General features: G+C 37.5%; 1 protein-coding gene across 8 annotated transcripts in view; it reads left to right on the forward strand.

Annotated features, from left to right (window-relative positions):
- The first annotated feature begins 430 nt into the window (after positions 1 to 430).
- Smad2 (SMAD family member 2) overlaps positions 431 to 20,054 on the forward strand; it is a 92,213-nt gene continuing 72,589 nt past the window's right edge. The window contains exons 1-2 of one of the 8 annotated variants that reach the window (XM_027949000.2): positions 513 to 531; positions 837 to 922. The gene's annotated coding sequence lies outside the window, so the exon portion shown is untranslated. Of the gene's footprint in view, positions 578 to 706; positions 923 to 20,054 lie in introns of those variants that run through there. The other 7 variants (XM_071602780.1, XM_027949001.2, XM_071602783.1 and 4 more) reach the window with 7 other exon arrangements.

Below are 20,054 nucleotides of genomic sequence, written 5' to 3' on the forward strand. Positions count from 1 at the left end.
GACCAACTCAAGCGAAACCGCGGGCGTCCCACCCCGCGCGGCCGCGCCTCGCCTCACGTTCGACGGGGGAGGCGGGACCAATCAGCGAGCTACGTCTCCCTTCCGATTCGAGGCCCCCGACGCGCGGCTCACACCCCGAGCTCCCCCGCGCGCCGATTGGCTGCGCGCGCCGCCGGTCCGGCTGGGAGGCGGAGCGGGCCGAAGGCAAAGGGAGGTGGGGAGGCGGTGGCCCGCGACTCCCCGCGCACCGCTCGGCCCCCGGCCCTTCCCGCGGCGCCCGGCCTCCTTCCTTCCCTCCTCAGCTCCCTCCGTCTTCCGTGCGCGCTCCGCGCAGCGCTCGGCCGGCGTGCCTCGCGCCCTAACGGGCGGCTGGGGGCGCCAATCAGCGGGCGGCAGGGTGCCAGCCCCGGGGCTGCGCCGGCGAATCGGCGGGGCTCGCGGCCCGGGGTGGGAGGCGGGTCTACCGCGCGGCAGCGGCGGCGGAGGAGCAGCGAGCTTGCAGCCCGCGAGCGCCGAGCGAGCCGCCCGGAGGTGGGTGCGCTGCGGCCGGCGGGCGAGGCGGAGAGCGGAAGCGGAGGTGGGCCGGCGGGCGAGGGCGCGGCCGTGCGGGCGCCGGGAGGGGCGGCGGGCGCGCGCCTGAGGGGAGGAGGGGCGGCGGGCGTCCCCACCCCCTCCTCCGCGGGCGGCGGCCGGGCCCCTTCCCCGCGCGCCCGCCCGCCCTCCTTTCCCTGTGCGCCCGGGCCGCCCGCCGGGCACGGGCCGGGGGGCGGGGGCTCTGCGGCCGAGAGTGTTGTCAGTTCCGCCTTCAATCGCCCATTCCCCTCTTCCCCTCCCAGCCCCCTCCATCCCATCGGAAGAGGAAGGAACAAAAGGTCCCGGGCCCCCCGGATCTGACGGGGCCGGACCTGGCGCCTCGGTGCAGGTAAAGCCTGGGCGCCCACTGGCCTCGCAGGGGTGTGTTTGTGTGCGGCCGCGGCCGGCGTGTCACATGGTCACGGCGGGTGGGGGCTGGGTGTGGCGGGGCCGTGGGCGCGCGGGCCGGGGTCGGCGCCGGGGGAAGGGGCTCTGCGCCCCAGCCTAGCCCGGTCGGACCCCCTCTTCCCTTCCCTTGCGCGGCTCTCACGCTCGGCACTTTCTGGTTCTGATTTCCAAAGCCGAAGGGCCAGAGCTCTTGTTGCAGGAGTTGGGAAGCCGAGTTTGGAGCGTGTGCTACTTTGCTTCCACTTTTCCCCGTCCTGTAACCTTTGTTAACCATAATAGTCGTGGGTGCTGAATAGTTTGTGTACACTCACACAGACGCGCTCACGCTGATACTCTGCGGGGACCATCCTTAAAGCACTTGTGAAAGTTGCTCGGTGGGTGCAGCCTATTAGTTTTTTTTTTTTTTTTTTTTTTTAAATCACATGCCTTTAGAAAGCACGCTGATTGATTTCACCAATTTCAACCTTGGTTTTCAGAATTGCAGCTTGAATTACTTTGTTTTCTTCTGAGGAACACTGCCCTTAGGTCAGGTACTTTTGTCTTTTACTTACCCTTTCGTGGTTATGGTTTCCTTCTGATCCTTAAACAAAAGGAAAACAACACCTAGGTTGGTTTTGTTATTCCTTTTGACATAAAAGCTAACTGCTACTCATTTGGTTGTCAATCAAAGCTTTATTTTAAAAATCCGGGTAAAACGAATTTGGAAGCAGCATTTTTTTTTTTTTTTTTTTTTTGGTCAGTAATGTAAAAAAATTGCTTGCTAAACAGTTTGGATCATCCTAAATTGTGGCATTTAAAAATTTTAAAACTACGTGTGTAAAACAGTGTAAACTTACGTGGAGTAATTTTCAAAAATGGTTCCTGAAATATGAATTGATTTCCAAAATTCCTTTTAATTTTCTCACATGATTTCATATGAATTGAATGTATACCACTGATAAGCTCAAAGAAAGCCATTTAATAGGAGCATAAATTTGCTGTTATGTGAAACATGTATTTGCTGTTATTTAACTTTTGATCCCTTTGTTTTAGAAGTTTCCTTCTTAAAGAGACGTGTTGGCCAACAGTTAAATGAAGTGTGAAGGTTTTTGATGTGAGAGTCAGTACAGCAAAAGTAGCAGAGATGGGAGGAATGTAAAATGGATTTCATGAAAGTATCAGTTTGAGAATTTTTTCATTTGCTTTAAGAAATGATATAGAATATTTAAATAATTTTCTCTCAGAAGATCATTTAGCAAATGTTCACATTAAATTCAGAAAATAACACTGAGTTTATTTTTAAAGTTCCTTAGTTTTTGCTATAATTTCGCTGTGGTAGTGGTAAATATAAATAGTTCACTTACTTGGGCTTTTCTAAGGTGCCAACTTAAAGTCTTAATGTTAAAATCTTGTGGATTTATTTGAGTTTAGGGAAATCCATTGGCTAGGTTTAATTGATGTAGTGTGGTTGCAAACACCCACTTTATATATATCTCTCTCTATTTTTTTTTTTGTAAGAAATTGCTAGTACAGCGTGTTTTTTGTACTTTGTAGCTACACCTGTGATTTAACAGTATAGTTCTTCAACAAAATTTGTTTTATCAAGGTTGTAACTTACCTGTATCTAACTCTATACAACCTGTAAGATTTGTGAAGTAATAGTCTCATAAGAAACTGCAGGGTAATTTTCTGATTGTGGTTTGTCAGGTGTGGTAGGTATTTTAACTCTGAAGTTAGAAGAGTGGGGATGGTTTAGTGTATTTCAACAGTTCTCCTTAACAGAAACAAAGGTTGTTTCTACTCAAAAGAGCAATAGGTGCCTTTTACATTTTCATATTGTAAATATTAGAATAATGTCATAGTCTTATTACTTCGCATTGAGATTGAAGCTTTTACATTGTAAGTAAAACAATTTAGCTGCATAAACTGCTGGTTAAGGACCTTTTGAATTTTTATGTTTTGTAAATATTGTCAATTTTAAATTTTAGGTGTAAAAGTTTTCCTTATTGTTTGCTTTTGATTTTGTTGGTATTGTGCTTTAGAACTCCAGAAACTGTTTTGTAGCAGCATTTTTGTATAATGTATATAAAGGCTGTATATAGTGGAGTCTGGCAGATGGAGGCTTGTTCATACTCTTGGGACAAGAATCATTTTTAGAGGGTGGAAAGGGGCATGTGTTTTTAGATTCTTTGCCTTTTGGTAGGAGAGGTTTTTTGTTGTTGTTGTTTTGTTAAGGCCCTTTATTTCTGTAAGGGGAAAGATGCTTTCCACTAAGTATTACAAAGGTATATCAGAAGATGTGAAATTTAAGGATTTCAAAACAAGTTCAGGAGAGGTTACACATTTATTTAACAATTAATTTGTAGTTATTGGACAAATAGCATTTATTCAATGAAACAGCTTTTTCTGTGTCAGGCCCTGGTCTAAGTAATAAAGCTTCTGACAGTAAACAAGTACACCTCTGTTCTTAATGGAAATAGGAAAGTAGTAACTTCTCACGTCTCTTGCTTTAGTCCCCAGTGGTTAGCATAAGAAAATTAATTGTATTAGTGTACAGATTGGAGAAGCATGCAGTGAATTCATTATTGGGCCAATTCCTAAAATGTACTGCTTTCTGTCAAATGTACAGAAGTGGGGAAGATTTGAAATGTTAACAGTATCACTGGGAACAATTTGTGTTACACCTGTCACCATTTTTGCAGTCTATATACTGAAGATAGGGCCAGTTTTTCAGAAAGGTGTTTGTTGGTGAACAGATGTACAGCGGTGGAGCTAAGTTTGATAAAGCCTCCGTTTGGTTAACTATTGCCCTTTAGTTACAGAAAATGGTAAAGGAAAGAAAGCAAACTTCAGTTAGTCAGGTTCCAGTGAAAGGATGAGGAGTAATACGTAAAAATAATTAAATCAAGAATAATTGGGGATCTGATGTAGGGGAAATGCCTTGGATTTTGAATCTTAGGCTAATATGTGGCTTCTTGGTTACAATAATGGGTAAATTACTTAACTCCAGAGTCTGGATTTTCTGACTGAAAGTGGAGGTAATGATGTCTTTTTCTTATGGTTATTATGGAGGTTCAGTATTCGTGGTTAAAGTACCTAGAACATTGCCTGAGACATAGGGCCTTCCCAAATAATCTCTTCCTCTCTTCTAGTTGTGGGTTTTTGTAATTTAGACTCTTTCTGATCTAAATGATTTGCCTACACTCTTATCCTTGACCTATTGTAAAAGGCTGTTGAGAAGCAGACACTAAGCAGCAAAGGCCTGGGGTAGCTAGACTGTCCCAGTCTTACCTTAAATTATAGGAGAGTCCTTGAGATCCTTAGTCAGAACTTGTTGGCATTTATTAAAATGTTCCCAACAAGCAAAGTTTATCTGGCTTCTAAACCCACAGTAGATTAGAAACTAGTAGATTATGGGTAGTGTGGGAAGTTTTAACAGAGGTGTGGTGGGGAGTAGATAGGAGAATGGGGAACTGTTAGCTTACTGCTTAGTGTAAGGAAAAAAACAAAAACAAATAACAGCCTGGTAAGGATAATAGAGGTAATCTACAAGACAAAAATATTCAAAGCTTGACTAGCATGTCTGGGGCCATGCAGTGCAGGACCAGACCTGAAAATCTAGTAATGAATGTTCATCAATTAGCTTAAGTCATGTTTGGGAAAACCTTTTTAAGAGTGCAGTAATCTACGCAACATACTTCAGGTTGTTATTCAGGATGATTAACCGAAGTTCTTAAGGGGTTAGAGCATTGTACTATAGCAAAGGCCTTATTTCATGAAAGATCCACAGTATACTGTGACCAAGATGTTTCACCTTTGTTTTGCCATTCAGAGAACCATGGTTCCAGACTGAAAATTCTCATGCTAGCCTCTAGTAGAAGGATGACCTTAGTGGTACAACACCCTGTGCCATAACTTTTCTTCAGAGTAAATCATTCTTTTTGTCAGTGTGCAGCAGTGTCACTTGCACATTTAGACAGAATGTGCTAGAGATTTCCAGGGTAGAGTAAGTGGGGACAGTTGGCCATAGTCTGTGTTGTGTCTTTTGCCCATTAGTAGTTTTGATAATTTATTTGAATCCTCCTTTTTCCTACCTCAGAGTTATTTTCTAGCTCATCTACTTAATCAAATAATTACTAGTGACCTTGAAATAGGTAGTCTTGGTTAGTAAAAAAAAAAAAAAAAGATTCATTTTTAGCAGTAGTACAGAAGCAGACAACCTATTCCATTGAAGAATGCACAGAGGCTTATTGCTTATCACTGATCAATTTCGATTATTTCTAAAGATTGGTATAGTTACTTTTTTTTTTATATGAAGAACTCTCTAAAATTTTAAATTCTTTTTAGGTATACATGACAGAGTGTATTTTGATGTATTATACATACATGGAGTATAACTTCCCATTCTTGTGGTTGTACATGATTTTGGTATAATTATGAGGCATTCAGTTAGGATATATTTCAGTGCTGATTCTAGATTTACATCTCAAAGGTAGCTTTCAACATCTATTTAGCAATTTGATGTAGAGAGAATATAATTTTTCCAAACCAGGTGGATTTAGACAATGTCTCTAGTTTGATCACATTAGCTAGACATATTAGGGTAAATTCTGTGACTTCCCTGCTTGGCTCACATTCTGGAGTGTGAGTGATTCTGTTTAGTTGAAACTGAGCCACACTGTTAAGACAGGTGCTTGGTAATTTAGATATATATCTATGTTTGTACTCTTAAATCCTGACATGTTTTATTATTACTAAAATTTGTGAATTTACTGTGAAATTGTCACTAATTCTTCCCCATCTGTAATTTTTCAAAATCTAAGATTATATTGGCCTCCGCACTGTGGAGCAGTGGAGAGTGAGTATAGACTTTTGTCTAGTTTGCATCTGAAAACTTGGGATTTCTTCGAATAATCTACAATGCTCAAAATCCTTCCTTTTTGGGGAAAAGAGGATAGTGTCAGGTTTAAGATATTTATTTAGTAAGGAAGAATAATTTTGAGTGAACCATTGGAAGTCCATGTGTTCATTACCTTGAGTCTCTTAAGTCAAAGAGGACTTGATTGGAAGAAGTAGCATAGTAAGTCTGTGATCTCATAGTTTGCTTAAAAGTGAACTTCATTTTTCATGTGTAGCTACTTCCTAAAATTCTCTAAAGAGATAATGTTTAAGGTCTTGTAAGTATTAAGAAAGTGTTCCATCTTAATAACATCTTTCATTTCAGGATGTGGGGTGGTGAATCTGATGTGCAGTCCACTATATCAGGCTTATGAATGTACAATGGAAGCTGTGCCCACGCCTTTTCCCTTGTTCATGTTAGTTGGTTAATTGACCAATTTTCTTTTTCCTTTTTATTTTTTTAAAGTATCTTTATTTTTTTATTTTATCTATTTATGTGATGCTGAGGATCGAACCCAGGGCCCAGGGCCTCGTTCTAGGCGAGCGCTGTACCGCTGAGCCACAATCCCAGACCCTCAACTTTCTTTTAAAAAAATGTTTTAGTATCAGCAGGGTCCGTCTGTGGCTTGAGGTTTGTGCATTGGTTACTTCTGCTCTAAAGTAATAATTTTCATATTTTTAAGCACATGCACATCTGTGCATATAGCAGCAACCAGAAAGCTTTAAGAGAAATGTTATGCAGAACTGCAAAATATAAAAAGATAAAAAATAAAACTTTTTTTGTGGGAGGATATAAAGCTTTTTTGGGAGGGGAAATGGGCCTTTGCAGTAGCACTGGGTGATCGTGATAGTTTTCTCATTCTAGCACCTAGGAAGTCTTTGAAGCACCACTGGGGAGCATTATTAGGCCTTAGAGAAGTCTGCTGTATCTAACCGGGGCTGCTGGCCAAATGTGGCTATTTCACACTTGACATGCAGCTACTGTGACTCAGGAACTGATGTTAAATTTTATTAAGTTTTAATTCATTTTAATCTAAGTTTGGAGAGCCATATGTGGCAAATGGGTGCTGTAACAGCACAGTTAAAGGACATTTCCATCATCATAGAAAGTTCTGTTGGACAGTGCTACTCTAGACTTAATGAAACTTTTACAGCCCGAGGACCTAACTCACATGACTTGATGCGGGTGCCAGATCTGTTTAGAGAGGCAAGATGACTGGGAGTTCAAAGGGCCATTGGGGTGCTTAATACTCCGGTTGATTTGAGTCTGGACCTGGGTAGTCTTGTGATGGATGATTATTTATAATCTGGGAATGATAAATCAATATGTAAGTTGTGTGTTTACAAGCTGATCATAGAGCTACAGATGCCGCTGAGCTCATTAAAGGTGAAAGACGTATAACTTGAGCATAGAACAGGTAGTCTGAACTACTTCCTTCTATGATTAAGTACAAACTCACATTAGATTTTGACAGTTCATAAAGTTGAGCACATGAATGTTTTCTGTTTGCTTTTGTTTAAAAGGCACACATTATCCATTGTTCACCATGGGGCCAACTTAGTTTTCCAGTTGGCAGTGTCTTTCCTTACTAGCTTACAACTTTGGAAAGAACATAGTTACAGTGAGAATTGAGAAATCTGTTTTTTTTTTTAATTAGACTTTATGTGTTGTGATTTTTTTTTTTAATGCTGCTTTTTGTCCCTATTACCTATGATTTTTTGACTAGTAGTTGTGAAATTTCAGGTATTTACTGATGCGTTTTATCTCTGTGTGTTTGGACATAGATTGTCAATAATCTAATATAGTAACTTTATATTCTTTCCAGGGAAACTAGATGTTCTGTGAGGCAGTACCATCATATTTTCAAGTATTTTATGTTGACTATGAATTATTTAATTTTTTTCCCCTGAAACGAAAATTCCCGTAGTTATTTGGGGAATATTTTGTTATTTTTGTACAACTTGAATATATTTGAAACTTCTTTTCCCTCTATCCCTTTTCAAAGGTATTTGCTTTCTGTATTTTCTGTTTGTAATTTCAACTTTGTGAGGCATTTTTGCTAGTCTTTTTCGTGCTCCTCTTCCCACTGCTGTTCCAGATCAGCTGCCAGGTTTAGCAGTCTTTTCTCAATGACAGTACTACTTGGATCAGTGTTTGTCATTATTGACTAAATTTTTTTTCTTTTTCTTTTGTATTGGGAATTTAACCCAGGAGTGCTTTACCACTGAGTCACATCCCCAGTCCTTTTTATTTTTTGAGACAGGCTCTCACCAAGTTGCTTAGGGCATCACTGAGGTGTTGAACTTGTGATCCTCTTGGCTGGATTATAGGCCTACATCACCATATCTAGCATTGACTAAATTTCTAGTGACACAAACAAATGTGCTAGAACAGACATAGATTAGGCCCATTCCTCTTTCTGCATATACATATAAATATTAGATAAAATATATGTAAAGTCTTCTCTTTCGTCTGAGAGAGATTTTACTGGTTGCCTGTGCATCTGATAGACAGCAGTCATCCTGGGAACCCTTCGCTTTGTAGCATAGATTTTCTTCAGTTTTCACTTTTGTTAAACCTCGTAATTCTTCTTGGTTTACTCCTTTTTTTTCCCCCACGAAACACATTTTTTCAGGACTTTTCCTTTCTAGAGAGTGTGGGGTTAAATATTTGGAGATATCACATGGTTGAAAATGACTTATTCTACCCTAACTGGGTCATAGGAGTTCAGAAGTAACTTCTTTTTTTCTTCTCACAATTATGAAGACATTGCTGTATTGACTTCACTTACAGTGTTACTGTTGAGAAAAACCAAAGCCATTCTGATTCTTTTCTATATGACCTATTTTTTCTCCCTGAAAACTTCAGGTTCTGCCTTTGTCCTCAGCTTTCTGAGGTTTCACTGCTACTTGCCTTGATATAGGTGGGCTTTCTTCCCTTGTACCAGGGGTTTGATGGGCCCTTTTCTTTTGGAAACTTATGTCTTTAAATTCAGGATGTTTTTCTCAATTAGACTCCCCTACTCTTCTTTATCTCTTGATGTCTTTTTGGTACTCCTATCTGGGCACTTGATAGCTCAAACTGATCCTCCAGTTTTCTTCACCTTTCTTTACTGTTTTTCTTTTTTCTTTTCTACTTTCTGGGAGGTTTTCTATACTTAATTTTTTGCCTCTACTATTGCCTTTTTTTTTTTTTAAGTACTATTTTTGCTGTCATGAGCTATCTGGCTTCCTAAGAAGCTGTTCTTTAGTCTATGATGCTTCTTGGAGCATACTGCTCTTGTTTCAATGTTGCTTTCTTTTTCTTATTATACTGACTGTATTGATGATAAAAAAAAAAAAAGTACCTCCTTTCTGTAGTCTCATTTCTTGAAATTGGTTTTTCTGTTTTTGTTTGTGATTTTTCCTCAAGATAACTGAATCTTTAATTAGGAGTTAAACTAAGCAGGAACTGGAGATGTGGGTGAGGCTGTCTCCTTTCATTTTCATTGTAGCAGGATCTTAGTGAGCTGTTTGTTGGTAAACTCTCAATATTAGTATCTGTATTATTTCTCCTGGGTTACTCAGGTACCCTAGTCTTGGTCTGACTAGGCTGCTGGTATTTGGGAAATAGAACCCAGCAGGAGAAGGGGGTTGGGAATCTGCATTGTATACCGTATGCTTATATTCTTTTACTCTTGTTTCTCTTCCTAATGATGGCTAGGCAACCTTCTAGTCCAGGGATACTATTTGTTCCTTCTGCAGGGAATAAACATTAGGCTAGGGGCGGTCACCCAGAGAGAGTGGGGGGGTGGGGGAGTGGATCCAAAGATATAATTCCTTTTCAAATAGCTCTTAATCAGTTCTGCCCATTTTATCTCCTCCTGCCTCTTGACTCCTAGTTCTGTTATAACTGGTTTTTTCAGTTCAAACATTTTGAGGATTCTGTTAATCAGGATGTTTCTCAGCTTTCCCAACAGCTAGCCTAGAGGAGTTAATATTCTCTGATTTGTTTGCAGTTACTGTTTATTCATTTTTCCAGCTATCTGAATTTTATTTTAGTTTTTTTCCTTACCTCTTTTTCTTATCTTCAGGAGATTGTTTTCTTTTAAAGTTTCTTTACTGTGTGGTTCTTGCTGGACTGTCCAGGCTGGTCTTGAGTTTGTGGACTAAAGTTGTCCTCCCACCTCAGGCTCTGGAGTAGCTGGAATTGATGATAGCCAGATAACCTCCCATTCCAGGGATACTGTTGTACCTTCTGCCTGGTTCCTTTATTATGACTTTTATTTTATTTATTATGATTTTTAAATAGGCTCATATCTTTACCTACAACCCACTGTTCAGTTCAGGTTTTCCATTAGGAAAATTATGAGTAACCTTCTGAAGAATTGAAATAGAATGTATAATTCCACATCATTGAGGGTGAGGGGATGGAAAGGAGGAAAATTTTGATTATTAGGTAGGGAAGGAGAAAAAAGATGCATGAGAATTAGAAAACACAAAATAAGATAGAAAATAAGCAGGTATATCCATATGCCCCATATATAATTCTGTAATTACAAAAATTATATGTAAATAACTTAGATTACATTTATTAAATTAAAAAATTTCAAAATTCAACTAAATGCTTTTTATTAGTACAGGTTGGATATGCCTTATCTGAAATGGTTGGAACCATAGTATATAAGAATTTTTTACAGAGTTTGGAATGTTTTTATATATGTAGATTTCTTGGGGAATGAAACCCAGATCTAAATACAAAATTCATTTCTTTTTCATATATGCCCTATACACATAGCCTGAAGTTAATGTTATACACTGTTTTCAGTGTGCTTGTATTTTGATTATGACAAAATATGAGGTCAGGTGTGAAACTTTTTTTGTGGCATCACATTGGCCAGAAGATTGGAGCATTTTGGATTTTTGGATCAAAGATACTCTATTTGTAAAGACACCCCAAAGAGTAGAGGAATAGAAAAGATATACTAGGTGTGATCATAAGTTCAAATTGACAGAATTTTAAGGATAAATATACAAATCATAGTAGGAAATTTTAATGTACCTCCAAGTAAATTAAAATAGGTTAGAAAAATTACATGAGAACTGGGAGTATAGCTCAGTGTTTCTGAAGTTCTGGATTCAATCCTCATCATCCAAAACAAAACAAAAACACAACAAGGTATACAAGATTGTACAGTTAGCAGGCACCCAGTAATTGAGAAGATGTATTCTTTGAAGTACTCATAGAATTTTACAAAAATTGATTATGTTCTAGACACTTCAAGTGCTGACATTTGAAAATACCTTACAAATTATTTCCTTGGATCCCAGTGCAGAAAAGTTAAGTAACATAATCGGAGGCTAGCAATGAAATCTCCAAATTTCTAGTTGTAGTAAATACACATGCTATGTATATTTATGGGATGAGGAGCAACTCAGTGAAAATAAAATAAATACTTAGAATAGAATGATGAAAATGTTATCCCCATCAAAGTTGGAATAGGGCTGGAGATGAAGCTGAATGGTTGAGTGCTTGCCTACTGTACATAAGGCCTTGAGTTCAATCCCCAGCACTACAAAAACAAACAAAAAAAAAAAACAAAAAGAAAGGACTTTGCGATGTGGCAACAGTGCAGTTGCCTGTATGAGAAACTTAGGACCTGAAGTATTTTGTAAGTAAGTAACTGAAAATTAATGACTGACCATATGATGAATTAGAAAAAAATTTAGAATGTAATGAGTTAGGAAAAGAAAGGAAATAATAATGTTGAAAGCAGTTAATAAAACAGACAATAGATCAACTAGACCAAAAGTGCTAAATTTAAAAGACTTAATTTTCCAAGGTTGATAGAGAAGAAGGTACAAATTGTTAGAAATGAAAAGAGGTATTCTTGCAGACAAATAAAGAATACTGAGTACAGCTTTAAATTCCTTTCAATTTGGAAACAATTTCTAGCAAAATAATATTTTAATAAGAATTAGAAATTTGTGTGGTTTAAGAACTTAAATTCTTTGTTAGAAATATTCTAAAATATCTCAAAACAAAACACCAAACACTAATTGAAAACTCCGGATGGGTAAGAACTGTCAAGCAGGATTTAGTCATTCCAATCTTACATAAAATGTTATAGAAAATAATAGAAAAAAGTCATTTTTCCAGGCTACAATAATCTAGATTCTCCAACTAGATAGTCACAGAGGGTACATAGGTTTCAGGTACATAGAGGTCACATCTCACTAATGAAAATTGTATGTAACTGCTAACACAAGTATTATGACTAATTAGGTTTTGTTTTAGGAAGGTAAGGATGATTAAACAGAAAACCTGTAAATGAAATTTATCACATTAACACAAAAGAAAATCCATTTGATAATCTTGATGGAAGAAAAGCATATGATAAAACAGAATTTGTTGATGACAGAAATTCTTGTTAAACTAGAAATATAAAAGTATGAAAGAAAGTTAAGAAAACAGAAGATTACAAATGGAATTCCACTTATGAATTTCTATGACAGGTAAAATTAAGATGTGTTAAAAATGGTATCAGTAGTATATAGGATAGGAAAGTTTGGTTGAAAAAAGATGCAAGGGGACTTTGTAGGATGATGGGAATGTTCTCTCTCTTGATTGGAATGCTGGTTATATGGATAGAAATATTTGTCAGAATTCATCAAACTGCAGACTTAACATCTTTGCATTTTACAGTATGTAAGTTATACCACAATAAAATTAATTTTTAAAAAGCCAGTGTATGAATCAATGCATCTGTGTGCATGCAACTAATAAAATTTAAATTTAAAATGTAAGTGATTTAAAGTGACAATTCAAACTAGAAAATATTTGGAAGAAAACCAAAACATGCATGGGACCTTAATGGAGAAAATTTTCAGACTCATATAATTCATAAGAAGAGACGCTTGTGTTCATGGGAAGACTATATCATAAAGATGTCTGTTTTCCTCTATTTATTTATAAATTCATTGTCATTCCAATTAAAATGCAAGCAGGTGAAAGGGAATTCACTTTGTTAGATGTCATAGTATATAGCTTTAGTGGTGAAGACCTGATGGTAGGCTGGCGTTGTTGCTCAGTGGTAGAGTACTCGCCTCGCATGTTTGAAGCCCTGGGTTTGACCCTCAGCACTACATAAAAATAAATTAAATAAAGGTATCATGTCCATCTACAACTCAAAAAAAAAAAAAAAAAAGACATGATGGTATGTATCTGCCTCAGATATATGAATAGAGTAAAATGAACTTAAAACACAAGTAGTATCATAAATTAATAGGGGAAAGTTTCAATACATGGTGCTGATGCACTTTGATATAGGTGTTGGGGAGAAGAAAGATAACCTCACATTATACATGAAAAAAAATTCCCAAGTAGGTTAGATTACTAAAGGTAAAAAAGCAAAATGTTAGCCTGTGACTTGTAGAATATCACAGCATATAAAAGGATTTTTTATGAAGATGCAAATGTTCATAATAAGATTAAAATAATTTCAGCATTAAGAGGAAATACTAAATATATAAAAGGCCATCAAAAGTCACTTGCTGACTGAAACTATATGTAGCATGTATAACTGACATGTGACAAAAACTGAATTAATTAAAGTGTTCTGTTTTCTAACTGGGTATGGTGGCACATGCCTGTAGTTAGGTTGAAGTGGGAGTATCATTTGAGCTCAGAAGTTTCAAGTGCAGCAGCCTGGGCAACATAGACCGTGTCCCAACTCCCATGCCCCCCCCCCCCCCCCCCCAAAAAAAAAAGGCCCTACTTTCTATATTTTGCTTTATTTTATTTTATCTTTTACAGATATGTCTCAGGGTCAACTACATTGATTTCGTGCTCACTAATGGTTCAAGATCCTTAGTTTAGAGAAATAGTGTACTACATTTGGGTAAATGTCTTTTTTAAAGGGTGTGTATGTGTGTACTAGGTTGCCATCTAAAACATATTTCTCATTATGGGGCTCTTTCGGATAAGAAATTGGAAAGTTTCTGCATTAGAACAGCTTTCACACAGTGTTTAAAACTATATACAAGACTGTTCATGACAGCTTGTGAAAGTGGAAAACTGGAAATCTAATAGTCATCAAGAGGAGAAGGGACAGTGGGCTATGACATAGTCTTATGATGGAATGCTGTATGTTAGCTAATATGTATGACCAGGATTTAGGATCATATAGATATCAGCATGGATTGTTGAGTGAAGAGAGCACAAACAACATTATTAAATGTTCATTTAAATTTACAAAGTGTGCAAAACTTTAATATTTGGATATACCATGTACAAAATGCTAACCATGGCAAAACATCAGGATAGTGGTTATCTCTGGGAAGTAAGCCAGAGGGAAATGGGATCAGAAAAGTATACATACATAGGGGACTTTAGCTGTGTCTTTACTTCTGACATCTGATCAAATACCACAAAATACTAAGATTTGATAGCTGGGTGGAACATCATGTATATTCAACATAATTATTATTGAAATACCTAATATTTATTTATTTTGGGTGCTGGGGATTGAACCCACTGAGCTATGCCTCCAACCCCTTAGTTTGTTTTAATAAACCTCTCATTCATAGTACAAAGGTTCCTGGAGAAATAGATTTAACCAGGTGTGTGAGAACTTCATGGAAAAGTGATATAACTAATTAATATTAAGTCCAAAATAAATCGACACATCACTTTTTTGTAATATAAATGTTAGATGTCACAAATATTTAGTTCTCTACAAATTAATGTAAATTAATGGCATTTCCAATGAAAGTTCTATAGATTTTTTTTGGGGGGGGGCACTTAACTTGCTAAACTTAACCAATAATACATATTTTGAAAACTGGGGGGGGGGGGCTCACCCTGACATATATTAAGGCTAACTAGAAAGCAGTACTAATTAAAATTCTGTGATACTGGTGTTAAGTGTGAGTACATCAATGAACAGAACAGAAAGCCCACAATCAGACCTTTATTTAATAGGGATTTGATAAGTGACAGGAATGACTATTCATTATTGCAAGTAACCTTTATTAGCAGTGCTAGTAAAATAGGCTATTCTTATGGGATTTGATTAGATCACCGTTTATTTCTGAAAACCAAATTTCATACAGGAAATCTACATGTGAACAATAATATCTAGAGTGAATTCTCTTTATAAAGTCAAAGTATCCTTTGTGCCTCAGAGTTCTTATTTGTCAAGAATAGTAACCTGGACTGGGTTTGTGGCTCAGTGGTAGAGCGCTCACCTAGCACACTGTAAGGCCCTGGGTTTGATCCTCAGCACCACATAAAAACAAATAAATAAATAAAGGTATTGACAACTACAACTAAAAAATAAATATTAAAAAAAAAAAAAGAATAGTAACCTACCCCCCTTGGTGCTTGGGACATTGCAGTGAGTTTGTTTACTGGACCTTTATACTAGAGGAATAAATGTTTATTGCTACATTGGGGGTCAAAATGGGATTTTGTTCCTATTTAAAAATCAAAGTGGTATCATAAAACATTTAAATTAAAATATAAATTTCAGTATTACAAAAAACACCAGAAAATGGAAAATCATTCTAAGAATTTGAAGAGTTTTTATAACATATTCAGTGTTGTGGTATCAAAAGTACCACAGTTGAAGACTGCAAAGAATATGAACTGTTTAAAAAACTGTTTTATCCTCCTGGATAAAAGCATGTACAAAACTGTTTAATAAAACATGAAGAGAATACTATATATGAAACTGTTAAAAGTTGTTAATAACTTGAAGGCTTTAGAAAATCAGGATAGTCAGACCTCTTACCTAATTGAAACTTTCCAGTGAGTAATCTGAGTATCCCAGTTTTACTAAGGTGGTGTTTGATAAGCTTTCTGATTCAGCAGTAAAGATTAAAGTCTTCCTGTTCTTTTGAAACCTGCATTATATAAGTCATTTATTGCTGGAAGTAGAAACAATTAGCATCTGAACTTCGTTACTGCAGAAGTTGAAAAAAAAATAACTATAAAGTGAGTTTGCTGCCACACTATTGCAGGAAAACTGTATCTTCTATTAATGACTCATTCACATTTTTGTAATAATTTACTTAATATAAATCTAATTTTCTTATTCCATTTGTCTTCAACATATTGTTTGCTCTTCCTTGTCAACATTCATCCAGTCTATTTACATTTTAAACATTGGCTAAATATAATACTTATTTAAAATAAATGTTCATAGCAGTTGAAATGTATTAACTTTATTGACAAGTTATTTTATGATAATTTATAAATTGTCTAGAGATAATTAGATGTAAAGCATCCATGATTACTAAGATAGGAAAATTTAAGAATCTAAATTATGTGTTTACTTAGTTCCAAATTGGTTAAAACTGATGTTAAGACATAGTACATTGAAATCACATGGTGTGGTGGGTCATGTGGTCATTCAGATGATCTAGTGTAAGCTTAAACTTTTTTCATTTCCATGAAGAAAATTTTTAAAGGTTTAATAGAAAAGTTTTAGATCCCTAAAAATGTGACTCGACTTCTAAGAACCATTTCTTCAAACAAAAGTGTATCAGAAATTAAATTCTTTCTGATGCTGGGAGTCCCTTTATTTTTATTGATGATACAAAAATTTAATTTTCATTCATTTTGTTAGGCTAAATTCTTGTGGCTGGAAAAATTGAACCAAAAATATAGGCACTTTTAGGTGGATTCTTTTTATATTTTGCTTTCTATCAGTTTTTCACAAGAAGCAGAGATCCCTCACACTAGCTCCCCAAGAGTATCAATTCTAAGGATAAAGTTGACATGGAGCAGGGAACAGGCCAGAACAGTCTGAGAAACAAAGCCCAGACTGGCTGCTCTGCTTTTCTTCAAGATTCAGTTGCCTCTGTCTGACTTGGGCACACTCTTTGCACTGACTAGTGTCTTTTCCTGAGTCTATTGTAGTTCATGCCTTCTAGCCATGGGATGGACACAGCCCCCTAGATAAAAGCTTGTACAAAACTAATCCTAGAGCCTTCGCCTTTAGTTTTGTTCCTCTGTCCATGGTCCACATGGTGACTAATGACCCATTCTATATTGCTCAGTTACAGTAGGTAGCTGCATCAGATGCCTGAGTTCTTCTCCCTAAACTGCCACATCCATTTGGTCAATAAGATGTGTGAATTATCTCTGAAATAACAATATTCCTATCAAGAGCACTAACTTCTGTTTTTGGCATTTAAATCTGTGCTGGCCTTATTTCCCCCTCATCTCTACCACAGTGCTTCCTGTATTCTGTTCTAGTGACAATCTGAACATTTTTGTAGCTCCTAAAATGTTTCCTGTCTTTAGAAAATATGCCGAACTTTTTGCCTCCTGTGTTATCTTTCTCTTCAGACTTCTGCTCTACTGCGACTTTTGTGATACTTCTCTCTTCCAAAGGTTGAATTAGTCATGTTCTCTGTACTAGGATAGGACTATCACATGGTGTTGTATTGTTGGCTTCCTTAGAGCATACTTTGTGGCATTGAGTAGAAATTCATCAGGGGCCAAAGGTATCTAGGTGTACCTTTAGCTGCCTGCTAGTAGATTATCACATGTGTCTGATGGAGTTGTGTGTGGCTTTGTTTTGTCAAGTTGAAGCTTTATATACTTAAGTGCTTATTTGTGTGCTTTATAATAGAGTCTACCATTAGACTGCTGTGAGAGACTCCTGTCAGTTTCTCATTATTGCTCCTTTAATTGACTTAACATTCCCTAACTGAGCGAACCTTACTTTCTCACCATTTCTGCTGTATTTCTTAAAGTTCTTCCATATTTTCAGTGTCTGACTATAGCAGGATACTCAGTGCTGCCAGTACAGGATTGTTATATGTATTTCTTATGTCTTGAAAATGGGGCCTTCAGCCAAGTTGATGAAACTGGGCATAATATTACCTCTTTTGGGAAACCTTTGGCGATTGTCTCCTGAATTGAGTTGGAGGACCCATTGATTATTTTTCCCTTTGGAGGGGAGTGAGTATGATTATTAATTAGATACTGACCATTGTTTTCTAGCAAATTACTCCAAGGACTGAGTATCTTCAGTTGTAAGACTTTAAGAATGGTCTTTGAGAGTTCAGTCCTTTTTTTTGATAGCATACTTAACACTTTTTAAAATAAATGCATAACTGTTAACAGCAACTACACTGTCATGGTTCAGTTAAGTTTATTATTGGTTGTCATTTGGGTTCTCAGATTTTGTCTTCAAATCAGTACCTCTCTCCCAGCAAAATTTTGCTTCCATGTGTTTGCAGAGCCTACCTACATGTTGTGGGCAGATGCCTCTAGGCTTACATGTTTGGGGTTTTAAATTTTGTTTTTCGCACTGGGGATTGAGCCCAGGGGCACTTAACTACTGAGCTACATCCCCCCATTTTTTATATTTTATTTAGAGACAGGGTCTTACTAAGTTGCTGAGGCTGGCTTTGAACTTGCAGTCCTCCTCTCCCAGCCTCCTGAGGCACTGGGATTACAGGTGTGCACTATTGTGCCTGGCCAGGTTTACATCTTTGAGAAAATTTCAGCCTCCTTCCCTTTGAAGTTTTTAGTATGCATTGGCATATTGAAGGTTTTGAGAAATTGTTAAGTAATCTATTTAACTTTATTTAGGAACTTTTTCATTTATTTTTTCAGATTTTTTTTCATTTTTTAAATTGTAATTTATATCTGATGAAATGCACAAACTTTAAATATTGACTTCTATGAATTTTAATAACTCACTTATGACTACCTCTCAAAGCAGGGTAGAGGACAGTGTTAACACTCCAGAAAGGTTCCATCAGAAAAGTACTTCTGCCTGTGTTCACACATTTCCAATACCTTTCCCAGTCCCTGTGAGACAGTCATTTTGACTTCATTGGAATAGTTTTGCCCATTAAGTCATAAATGTAATTGGACCGTATGTATGTGTGTATGTATGTATGTGTGTGTATATATCATGGCTAGCATGATATTTGTGAGATTCATTAATGTTGTACAGTATATAAGTAGCTCTTTCATTTTGTTTCTAAGTAGTATTCCTTTGTACAAATATACCTTTTTTTGTTTTGTTTTGTTTTCTTGCTGTTTTGCACATTTCTAGTTTGGGACTATTATGATTGTGGCCAGTTTGAACATTCTGTTTTTTTTGGAGGTACCAGGGATTGAACCCAGAGGTGCTTAACTCTGAGCCACGTCCCCAGCCCTTTTTATTTTTTATTTTGAGATAAAAGGTGCTGATTTATTTTTTATTTTGAGATAAAAGGTGCTGAGGCTGGCTTTGAACCTGGGGATCCTCCTTCCTCAGCCTCCCTTACCCTCCTGAGCTGTCGGGATTAAAGGTGTACGGGGCCCACTTTGAACATTTTGTATAGGTCTCTTGTTGTGAACATGTTTTAATTTTTTCTTGAACATGTATCTAGCAGTGAAATTGTGATATAGGTAGATGTATGTTCAGTATTTTAGGAACTTGTCAGTTTTCCATTAAAGGCATTATATTATTTAATTTCTATCAGTTTTCTAGTTGTTCCATGTGGTAGGCTAAATAATAGTGCCCAAAGATATCCCGGTCCTAGTTACCAGAAACTGAATCTTATTAAGGATCTTGAGATCTGGAGATCAACTGGACAGGCCCTAAGTGTAATCACAAGTGTCCTTATTAGAAGGGAGTGGAGGGAAGTTTGAGGACAGAAGAGGATATAGAATGGAACACAGGTCAAGGAAAGCAGGCAGCCACTTAAAGCTAAAGAGGGCAGGAATAAACTAAGTGAACGTTCCCCTCGGACCTTCCAGAAGGAACTGGCCCTGCTGACACCTTGATTTTAGTCCATTGAGACTAATTTTGGTAAATTTGTGTTGTGTGTGTGTGTGTATTTAGTTGTAAATGGACACAGTATCTTTTTATGTATTTATTTTTATGTGGTGCTGAGGATCGAACCCAGTACCTCACATGTATGAGGCAAGCGCTCTACCATTGAGATATGTACAGCCCCAGTCTATGTGTTGTCTTAAGGTACCAAGTTTTTGTTAATTTGTTATAGTAGTAGGATAGTAATAAAGTCCACATCCTTATTGATATTAGACAGTATCATAAAATTTTTAAACTAATCTAGATTGTGTGAAATAGTATTGCATTGCGGTTTGTTTAGTTTTTTGTTTTTTTTCTTTTTAAATGTGGTGCTGGTGATCAAACCCAGTGCCTCATGCATGCTAGGCAAGTGCTCTACCACTGAGCCAC

This window comes from Marmota flaviventris, chromosome 16 (genome assembly GCF_047511675.1).
Source record: "Marmota flaviventris isolate mMarFla1 chromosome 16, mMarFla1.hap1, whole genome shotgun sequence".
NCBI classification, from domain to species: Eukaryota; Metazoa; Chordata; class Mammalia; order Rodentia; family Sciuridae; genus Marmota; species Marmota flaviventris.